At 35.5% G+C, this 11,457-nt stretch overlaps 1 long non-coding RNA gene across 1 annotated transcript in view; it reads right to left on the bottom strand.

Annotated features, from left to right (window-relative positions):
• The window catches only part of LOC136833556 (uncharacterized), a 231,930-nt gene extending 221,788 nt beyond the window's left edge, over positions 1–10,142 (bottom strand). Inside the window, exon 1 of the long non-coding RNA XR_010851504.1 lies at positions 9,565–10,142. This is a non-coding gene — a long non-coding RNA (uncharacterized lncRNA). The remainder of the gene's footprint in view (positions 1–9,564) is intronic.
• Between the last annotated feature and the right edge of the window lie 1,315 nt (positions 10,143–11,457).

Below are 11,457 nucleotides of genomic sequence, written 5' to 3'. Positions count from 1 at the left end.
GGAAAGTAAGATGGAAGGACGAAAATATGAACGGAGGTACAGTCAAAGGAATGAAAAGGGTTGCAGCTAGGGGCCGAAGGGACGCCGAAAAGAGCCCTTAAGCAATGCCTACAGTACACCGCGTGAGGTGCACTGACGGCACTACACCCCTAACGGACATAAGGATCTAAAGGAGGTCATTATTGTGCCTTGTGAAAAAAAAAATAACAAAAGGTTTCTAAAACTTGCTATAAATCCTACCAGGAGTTTACAGACGAGCCAAAGGGGAGGGGCGGGGGGCGGCCGAATGACCCACATAATAACGAAAAACGTAAAAAGAGTAATAGAAATCCACGTATTTCACGACGGGACTGCCCGTCGTAAACCAAAGGCAAAGCCATTCCCTTCATAACTATAATCCCCGCATTCAAATGCGTAAGGGAATTTACGCCTCCGGGTGAAATTAAGCGCGACGTTATTCACAGGAATTTAGTGGAACTCCCAAGTAATTTCTCATTAAGCACAGCGTCCCTCTCTCCAACACTCTCCTTTCCCCAACACTCTCCAACCCCTTCTCCCTCCTTTCCCTCCCTCCCTCGCCAGGAATCCTACCTAGGTACACTCTCCTTTCCCCAACACCATCTCCCTCCCTCTCTCCCTCCCTAGCCAGGAATCCTACCTATAAGGATCCCTGTGACGCTCTCCTAAAAGCGGGGGATTCTCTCTCTCTCTCTCTCTCTCTCTCTCTCTCTCTCCTGCCGCATTGGTCACTGGATTGTTGGGATTAAGGCGAAGATAACGAACAAGGGGAAGAGAGACAAGGTGGATAAGAGGAGAAGCCTAACAAGAATGAGGAATAGAACAGAACGAGACGTTAAGAGAGGAAATGGAAGAGGAGAATTGACAGGTAGAGAATGGACAGGAAAATAAGAGCAAAGCTTAACACAAATAAGACCAAGAATGTGAGCAAGACTGTAACGAAAGTGAGAATAAGGCGATTAATGAAAAATAAAAGGAAGGAAGAGAGGAGAGAAGACGTAAATAGGAGGAGAGAAAGAAAAAGGATTAAAAAAGGAAATAGATTACTGGGAAGAATGAGAGAAAGGGAGAGAGAAAAGAGAGAAGCACTATTACGGTAAAAAGCTTTTTTCTTCCGTACATATATATTTTCCCTCCGCTCTCACCCTCTGCCGCACTCCATCGTTATCTCATACACACACACAAACGCACAAACACACATGCACACAAACAACAATTATCACCAACGTAACGGCACCTACGTTACGCCTTAACCAGACCGTTCACACCTTGGAGTCTTCCGAGCGCCATAATGTCCCATTCGACTGGAAAAATGGGTCTTGCTATATTTCCAGTCTTCCGCTTTCTAAGGCGTCCCTTTAGCCCGGAAAATGGGTGCTGGAAAAGGGTTTTCCAGGCGTCTTCCTTTATTTCCAGTATTACACTTTCCATGCTGTCCGTTAAGCCTGGAAAAGGGGTCCTGGAAAATGGTTTTCCAGGATTCTTGCTATATTTCCAGTCTTCAGCTTTCCATGACATTCCTTTAGTCCGGAAAAGGGGTCCTGGATAAGGGTTCTCCAGGCGTCTTCCTTTATTTCCAGTCTTCTGCTTTCCATGACATCCCTTTAACCTGGAGACGGGGTCCTGGAAAATGGCTTTCCAGACTTCTTGCTATATTTACAGTCTTCCGCTTTCCATGACATTCCTTTAGTCCGGAAAAGGGGTCCTGGAAAAGGGTTTTCCAGGTGCCATCCTTTATTTCCAGTCTTCTGCTTTCCATGATATCCCATTAGCGTGGAAAAGGGGTCTTGGAAAAAGGTTTTCCAGGCGTTTTGCTTTATTTACAGTCTTCCGCTTTCCATGACATCCTTTTAACCTGGAAAAGGGTTTTCCAGGCATCTGCACTTCCAGTCTTCCGCTTTCCATGACATCCCATTAACTGGAAAAGGGTTTACCAGGCGTCTGTATTTCCAGTCTTCTGCTTTCCATGACATCCCTTTAGCCTGGAAAAGGGGTCCTGGAAAAGGGTTTTCTAGCTGTCTTTCTTTATTTCTAGTCTTATGCTTTTCATGCTATCCCTTTAACCTGGAAAATGGGTCCTGGAAAAGGGTTTACCAGGCGTCTTGCTATATTTCCAGTCTTCCACGTTCCGTGACAGTCCTTTAGCGGAGAAAAGAGGTCCTGGAAAAGGGTTTTCTAGGCATCTTCTTTATTTCCAGTCTTCCACTTTCCATGGCATCCCTTACCTGGAAAAGGGGTCTTGGAAATGGGTTTCCAAGGCGTCTTTCTTTATTTCCAGTCTTCCGTTTTCCATGACACCCTTATAGCCTGGAAAAGGGTCTTGGACAAGGGTTTTCCAGGCCTCTTGCTATATTTACAGTCTTCTGCTTTCCATGACATCCCTTTGGCCTGGAAAATGTGTCTTTGAAAAGGGGTTTCCAGGCATCTTTCTTTATTTCCAGTCTTCTGCTTTCCATGACATCCCTTTAGCCGGGAAAAGGGGTCTTGGAAAAGAGTTTTCCATGCGTCTTGCTTTATTTACAATCTTCCGCTTTCCATGACATCCCTTTAACCTAGAAAAGGGTTTTCCAGGCTTCTGTATTTCCAGTCTTCCGCTTTCCATGACATCCCTTTAACCTGAAAAGGGTTTTCCAGGCGTCTGTTTTTCCAACCTTCCACTTTCCATGACATCCCTTTAGCCTGGAAAAGGGTTTTCTAGGCGTCTTTCATTTCCAGTTTTCCGCTTTTCATGCTATCCCTTTAGACTGGAAAATGGGTCCTGGAAAAGGGTTTACCAGGCGTCTTGCTATATTTCCAGTCTTCCACATTCCGTGATAGTCCTTTAGCGGAGAAAAAAGGTCCTGGAAAAGGGTTTTCCAGGCGTCTTCCTTTATTTTCAGTCTTCTGCTTTCCATGAAATCCCTTTGGCCTGGAAAAGGGGTCTTGGAAAAGGGTTTTCCAGGCGTCTTTATTTCCAGTCGTCCGCTTTCCATGACATCCCGTTAGCCTGGAAAAAGGGTCTTGGAAAAGGTTTTCCAGGCATCTTGCTATATTTCAGTCTTCCGCTTTCCATGATATCTCATTAGCCTGGAAAAGGGTTTTCCAGGTGCCTTGCTTTACTTCCAGTATTCCGCTTTCCATAATGTCCCATTATCCTGGAAACATGGGTCTTGCTTTATTTCAAGTCTCCCGCTTTCAGTGACGTCTCGTTAGCCTGAAAAAAGGGGTCTTCTTTATTTTCAGTCTTCTGCTTTCCATGACGTCCCACTTTCCATGCATTTTGTTTTATTTCCAGTCTTCTGCTTTCCATGAAGTCCCACTTTCCAGGCATTTTGCTTGATTTCCAGTCTTCTGCTTTCCATAATGTCCCATTATCCAGGAAAAAAGGTCTTTCTTGATTTCTAGTCTTCCGCATTCCATACTATCTCATTAGCCTTGAAAAGGGGCCAGCTTAATTTCCAGTATTCCGCTTTCCATGGCATCCTTTTAACCTGGAAAAGGGTTTTCGGGGAGTCTTCCTTTATTTCCAGTCTTCCGCTTTCCATGACGTCCCATTAGCCTGGAAAAGGGTTTTCCAGGAGTCTTCCTTTATTTCTAGTCTTCCGCTTTCCATGACGTCCCATTAGCCTGGAAAAAGGTTTTCCAGGACTCTTTCTTTATTTTCAGTCTTCCTCTTTCCATGACATCCCATTAGCCTGGAAAAGTGGTCTTGCTTTATTTCCAGTTTTCCGCTTTCCATAATGTCCCTTTAGCCTGGAAAAGGGGTTCTGGAAAAGGGCTTTCCAGGCGTCTCACTTTATTTCCAGTCTTCCGCGTTCCATAATGCCCCCCGGAAAAGGGGTCTTGATATATTTCCAGTCTTTCGCTTTCCATGACGTCCCAGTACCTTGGAAACGGGGTTTCCAGGCGTCTCACTTTATTTCCATAAATTCCAGCGAACGGAAAAAGTTCAGCTCCAAAATGGACAACAGGTGTGCTCTCAAGGTGAGTTTTCGTTTTGGGTGTGAAAGATAAATAAATAAATCTGTTGACTCGTAGAAATGAGTTAAAAACAGAAGGGAATTTTTACCAAAAATTAGGGAACCATTTTGTTTATATACATACACTAGGGGAACACACATATATATATATATATATATATATATATATATAATATATATATATATATATATATATATATATATATATAATCGAAAGCTACAAACGTCCTTTAATATCCAATTCACTCTACCTCAGGAAGTAATATATTTTCATATAGTTACCGAAGGGAATTTTTAGGTGATAATAAGTCCACCGTCCCGTGAGATCGAACCAGCGACGGACGGGAATCGGACTTGATGACACACTAACCAGTCGGACTTATTATCACCTAAAAATTCCTTCACACACACTTCGAGTAAATGAAATAAGATATTAAACTTTTAATATGAATCACAGTCATATATATATATATATATATATATATATATATATATATATATATATATATATATATATATATATATATATATACTGTATATATAGTGTATATTATCTATCTATATATATATATATATATATATATATATATATATATATATATATATATACATATATATATATACATATATATATATATATATATATATATATATATATATATATATATATATATATATATATATATATATATATATATACGTTACAAGCTGTAAATGAACTTTTGTATGTTTAAAAAAATTGATTTCTTGAGACTGTATCTTTAATTAACGTTGCACGAAACTGTTTAAGGGTTAAACTGTGTGGTTTCGGGTTCGTATTGCCGTCAAGCACATTTCGCTCGTTGGTGTTCGCCTCTGAACTGCCATTCTCTAGCTTATCTTTGTTCCGTTGTAAAACCAATACTGCTGTCGTTGGACCGTTAACTTGTACCTTTTACACCGGATTACGTGCGGTCACGTACGGCCGCGGATAGCGAAATTGGCAGGTAGGTGGCTCTACGAAATGCGTTACGAAATGATGCGAAGTCAAAGCGCGATTATCCGAAGCTGTCCGGGACTTTACGAGGCTGTCCGAAAAGATTTTTAAAAAAATTGAACATGCATAATTTTTTGCTGCGGACTCTGGCGGAGTGGCTAGTACGAGGTTATGCGTAATCATTCCGAGATCAATCCGCAATGTGTGGCAAGAGTCCGAGATGTGCGAGATGAATGCGTAGTCATTCTGAAATCATACGAGATGCTACGCAGTCGTAGGAAAAGGAAAAATGGCAGTACGGATGATCGCGGATGATTGCGGAGTGTAAACGTGCATTTTCGTAGCATATCATATGATTTAGTATTGACTATGTACTGCATTTTACACTGACCTCATACGGGCTGACACTGACCGCGTAAGATCTCGCAGTTACTTCGTATGATTTCGGACTGACCTCGCACTATCTCGCCTTCTGGCGGGCTCTGGGCGGTATAAAAAGCCTCGCCTGTGGCAAATCGCACAGACCTCTCCAGACCATCGTACGCCCCGGATCGCTGTTCATGAACAAGAAGATGCCTCCCAAGACAACAAAGGTTTTTCTTTTTTTTTTTATCCTACGAGAAATCGCTGCATATAACTTCGTAACATCGCGTACTGCAGTCCGCGAAGATCGGCACAGCTCGGCAGACTGAGTACGTCGGTGAGAAAGGGTTATTACGGCGTTCTTGTTATGGCCAATGGAAGTGTAGCTTCTATCGCTTCAAGCCACTGCTCAGTGTCGTATCTTTTCGTATTAGCGATAGCTACATTTACCTTCAACTTTAAGCCCTACTCATCCACTTAAGGTCGATATTTGGAACGTGTGTTTAAAACAGTGCACATAAGTTTGATTTTGTTTTGATGCCTAATATGTTTGATGATTTTTATTTATTTTTGTTACCTTTCTTGATTTAAATTTATCGATGTCTGGTGATTGAATTAATTGTAAATTTACGTTTCATCGATTTAATGTGTTAATGTTACATATGTTTTCTGTTAATGTTTCAGATTCACTAATCAGCATGTGCGCGTAATTAGTGCAAATAAAAGTAAAATTTTCATTCCAAAACACATGATCCAACAATTTATATATTATATATATATATATATATATATATATATATATATATATATATATATATATATATATATATGTATATATATAATATATACACACACACACACACATATATATATATACATAAACCTGTATTTTCATCTACTCTTAATATGATTTTAGTATTTTTTGAATTCTAACTCTGTGAATGAAATTAAAATAGTTAATTTTACGCGAAATCAAACATTTATTATTATTATTATTATTATTATTATTATTATTATTATTATTATTATTATTATTATTATTATTATTATTATTATTATTATTATTATGCGTGTGTGTGTACGTATGTAAGTCTTCCCAAAAACTAACAGATTAAAGATAAATAAATATGACAAGGCGTCATGCCATTCAAAAACAAAAAAAAACAAACAGCAAACGCGATAAAGATTTATTTTCAATCATTACTCAAAACGACTTGTAAACACCAACTTCGAAATTCTTCCGAATTTTCCGAAACTCGAAAACAACAGTTTGCTCAAGTTAACGATTTTACCTCGACGGCATGTTTACGTAAAGCGGAGGAAGTATAAAAAAAAATATTCAATACAGTAAATATAATTCCTCTCTCTCTCTCTCTCTCTCTCTCTCTCTCTCCCCTCCATCACTATGACAGTTGCACGTATTTTTTTATGGTCAATGCTTTGGTTTATATCCGCAAACATCTATATATATATATATATATATATATATATATATATATATATATATATATATATATATATATATATATATATATATATATATACCATATATATCATATTCCCGCTAGGCCTATACTCCTTCCTTCAAAAAAAAAATACAAATAGACCTGTTCTCTATAATCGTCTATAACTCTCTATTACCTTATTTATACAGGTACAATTATTCCACCAGAACATTTCCATCATACATGCATAACTTACACAACCTGGTCAGTCACTCTTAATCAAACTTTCACTATGTCCCACATCATTTTACTTAAAATCTAACTGTTAATGTTATATAAGCGTGTGTGTATGTTCCTGTCTGCAAGTGTCTGTATGTATATATTATTATATAAGTGGAGTATTTTCCATAAAATGGGAAGTCTTTGTAGATGGCGTTGCTAGACCCACCTCCTTTATAAAAGTGGTTGCTATGATCACTACTGTACATTCTTCTATACTTGTGATTTAAGTCGGTAAACTGAGGCACAATGGAATTTTAGAGAGTATAGTAATCCCCTTGCCTGGCTTGAGATATTTATAAGCAATTCGAATCTACTCCTTGAAATGGAAAATCTTTGAGGTGGCTTGTGCCCTTTTATAAAATGTTATAAGCTAAGTAAGTAAACTGAGGCACAATGGGCTTTAAACAGAATATACCAACCCCCATCGTAGCTTGTAATTCTTATACGTAATTTATGACAAATGTGAACCGACTAAATATACATAACGTGCACAAGGGGAACATATGTACCCCTTCCTCCCCCCTCCACAATTCTCCCTCTTACAAAGTGAATAAGCAATTAACTAGTAAAGTGCTACTTAAAAATTTAAGCAGAAGTAACAGATCAAAGGAACACTTATGTACACATGCAAACAAAATGTAAAAAAAAAAAAACCACGTGTATATGATTAAGTGAAGGAGTGAGAGTGGTTGACTGAATGCCAATGTCAAAACGAAATGGAATAATAATAATAATAATAATAATAATAATAATAATAATAATAATAATAATAATAATAATAATAATAATAATAATGTGGAAATTATAATATACTCATTATTTCCCAACAGCCAATATCCTTCAAAGTATGCCTACAAAAATTAATTAACAAATTTATTTTACAGAGCAATATAGGCCTATATGATTACCATGTGGTATGAAATGTATATTTTATTTTATTTGATATTTACTTGTCTTGGGCTCGTGACTATTGCAATTCCCATTTTAAGCCATTCCCATCAAAGTAATTTCCATTTATGCAAGTCCAATTAGATAATTCCCATTAAAGTAATTCCCACTTAAGTAATTCCCATTAAAGCGATTCCCATTAAAGCAATTCCCAATCAAGCAGTTCCAACTTAAGCAATTCCCATTAAAGCAATTCACAAAAAAGCAATTGCCATTTAAATTATTCCTACTGAAGCATTTCCCAATAAGGCAATTGTCATTAAAGCAATTCCAATTTAAGCAATCCCACCCCACCCCCAAAAAAACGTAGTTTAAAAATATATACTGAAGGGTTAACTTATTCTGAATTTTATTTTATTTATTTTTTTTTTTGCATGTAAGGAAACGAGCAAATGTATTTAATGTGCGCATGTATTCCAGTGTAAAAGCATATGCCTTGTACAGTTTATTTCTTTTCAATTTCATTTTCATTCATGAGAGCTGAATGTCAGCTCAGTGGTCTGGTTAAAGCAATACCCATTAAAACAGTTCCCATTTCAGCAATTTCCATTAAAACAATTATCATTAAAACAATACCATTTATGCCATTCCCATGTGATCAATTCCATTAAAGTAATTCACATTAGCGCAATACCCATTAACACAATTCCCATTCAAGCAATTCCCATTAAAACAATACCATTTATGCCATTCCCATTAAAGCAATTCCCATTAAAGCAATACCCATTAAAGCAATTCCCATTAAAGCAATTTCCATTTAAGCAATTGCCAGTGAAGCAATTTCCAATCAAGCAGTTCCAACTTAAGCAGCTCCCATTAAAGCAATTCACAGTAAGGCAACTGCCATTTAAATTATTCCTATTAAAACAATTCCCAATAAAGCAATTCTAATTCAAGCAATTCCCATTAAACCAATGCTCATAAAAACAATTCCCATTTAAGCAATTCCCATTACAACAATTACGATTGAAATCATTATGGCATTCCCATTTACGCAATTTCCATTAAAGCAATTACCATTCAAGCAACTCCTACTAAAAAAAATACCCATCAAAGCAATTCTATTGAAGCAATTCGCATTTAATTTTTTGCCATTAAAACAATTCCCATTAAAGCAATTCCCATTTAAATTATTCCCATTAAGCAATTCCCATTAAAGTCATTCCCATATAAATTATTCCATTTAAGCAATTATCACATAAGCAATTCCCATTTAAGCATGTACCCTTTAAGCAACTCCAATTTAAGCAATTTACATTAAAGCAAATACCATTAAAACAATTCCCATTGAAGCAATTCCCATTTAAGGAATTCTCATTTAACGATGCCAATCAAAGCAATTCCCATTTAACCAATTCCCATTTAATCAATTCCCATCTAAATTATTCCCATTTAGGCATTCACATCAAACAATTCCCATTTATATACTAAGATTTTAAGGTAAATCCATAAAAATCAATATCAGTAAATTACTCTATTATAAAAAAACAACTTTTTAAGCAAAAAAAAAAATTATGTAATATATACAGTAATAAAAACACTATTTCCATTTACTTAATCACTTAATACTTACCACAGAAGTTCAGTTGCAAACAGACGTATTTCGTTATAAGTGCAGTTTGGAAAAAGCAAATTCATGACGCCATGATAGATTTTAAAAATTAAAAAAAACTATCCACAGCTTATTGAAAAGTTGTCATAGTTGAAAAGTAAAGTAAAACAAAATATTCTGATTCTAAATAAGAAAAAAATCCCGGATTCTAATTAAATTAGTAACCGGATTATAAGCAAAAAATAAGTGACTCGAATGACAGCTAACGGTTCACATGTGCAACGGTCGGGAGCACCTAAATGCGAACGACCTCACTCTTTCACCTCACAAGAGACACTGACTGCTCCTGGCTGGCTCAGGGTCTCAGGTTTATATAATTAAGCTGCAGGTGGCGTGTGGCAGCTATACTCTCTCTCTCTCTCTCTCTCTCTCTCTCTCTCCTTGGTCGGCAGGCATGTGGTATGAAATGTATATTTTATTTTATTTGATATTTTCTTTTGTTTTCTCTACTGTTCATTTTCCGTGTGGTAAAAGATGAATTGTCTTTTGGATTTTATAAACGAATAAAAATGTAAATATTTTTTGTATAAGATTCACATAATTTATATAGAATTTATAGAAAATTATGGACATACAATATATATTCGAATCTGCACTTTTTGTAATTGTTAGTCGAAGCAAGTGCAAAGTTATGTGGATGAAGAGCAATATAATTGTATAATTTATATATATATACATATATATATATATGAATATATATATATATATATATATATATATATATATATATATATATATATATATATATATATATATATATAAAACGAAAAAGTAAAAACGTGTTGATTATACGAAAAAGATTTTTATACAGTACACATAAGTTGGTAAGTTATTGCTACATGTTTGTCACTGGAAGATTAAATATAGGTTATTGTGACGTTCCTATATGCTTAAAACTGTATGGTTTATATATATACATATATTATATATATGTATGTATATATATGTATATATAGATATATACATACATACATACACACATACATACTAATTATACATATATATGCATATGTATATATGTGTATATGTATATATATAGTATATAAACCATACAGTGATAAACATATAGGAATGAATTACCAGCATATATATATATATATATATATATATATATATATATATATATATATATATATATGTTTGGCAATTCATTCCTATATGTTTATCATTGTAATATTTATATATATATATATATATATATATATATATATATATATATATATTTTATATATACATATGCATATTTATGTATGATTGTATGTATATGTATATACATATATATATATAAACCATACAGTATATATATATAATCTTTCAGGGCAGTATTTAACGACGTTTCAATTAGAAAAATAACGGAAGATCATAGAACGTTATTATTGCATTAGGCAGCCAGTTTAGCGACGGATGAATCATACTGAAATTGATGACACGACAATTCTAAGGCCATTAACGATAATTGGGCTCAATTGAAAACTCGTAATGCCGTGTAATGTCGCATTACGGATGCCATTACGTCATGTCGATCACGATTTGGAATTTTTATTTATTTATTTGTTTTTTTTTGTTTTTTTTACTCTTCCCATTTCCGTTTATCTCGGTAATTTTCACGTTTTCGTTTTTTTTCTCACTTCTAGTTTATCTTCCCCGTAATGGGCTGCAATTTTAGTTGCCATTTTCAGCATTTGTATTTAATTATACATATGCGAGAAATACAATTCAACATAATGCAAGGAATTAGAAACGTGAATTGACTGGAGTCTGGTTTTTTGTTTTCTATAAAAGAAAACTATTGTGCCGGCTTTGTCTGTCCGTCCGCCTCAGATCTTAAAAACTACTGAGGGTAGAGGGCTGCAA

The sequence above is a fragment of the Macrobrachium rosenbergii genome, chromosome 51 (assembly GCF_040412425.1).
Source record: "Macrobrachium rosenbergii isolate ZJJX-2024 chromosome 51, ASM4041242v1, whole genome shotgun sequence".
In the NCBI taxonomy this organism is placed as follows: Eukaryota; Metazoa; Arthropoda; class Malacostraca; order Decapoda; family Palaemonidae; genus Macrobrachium; species Macrobrachium rosenbergii.
The sequence above is the reverse complement of the archived record's forward strand: the minus strand, read 5'-3'. Positions and strand labels throughout refer to the sequence as shown.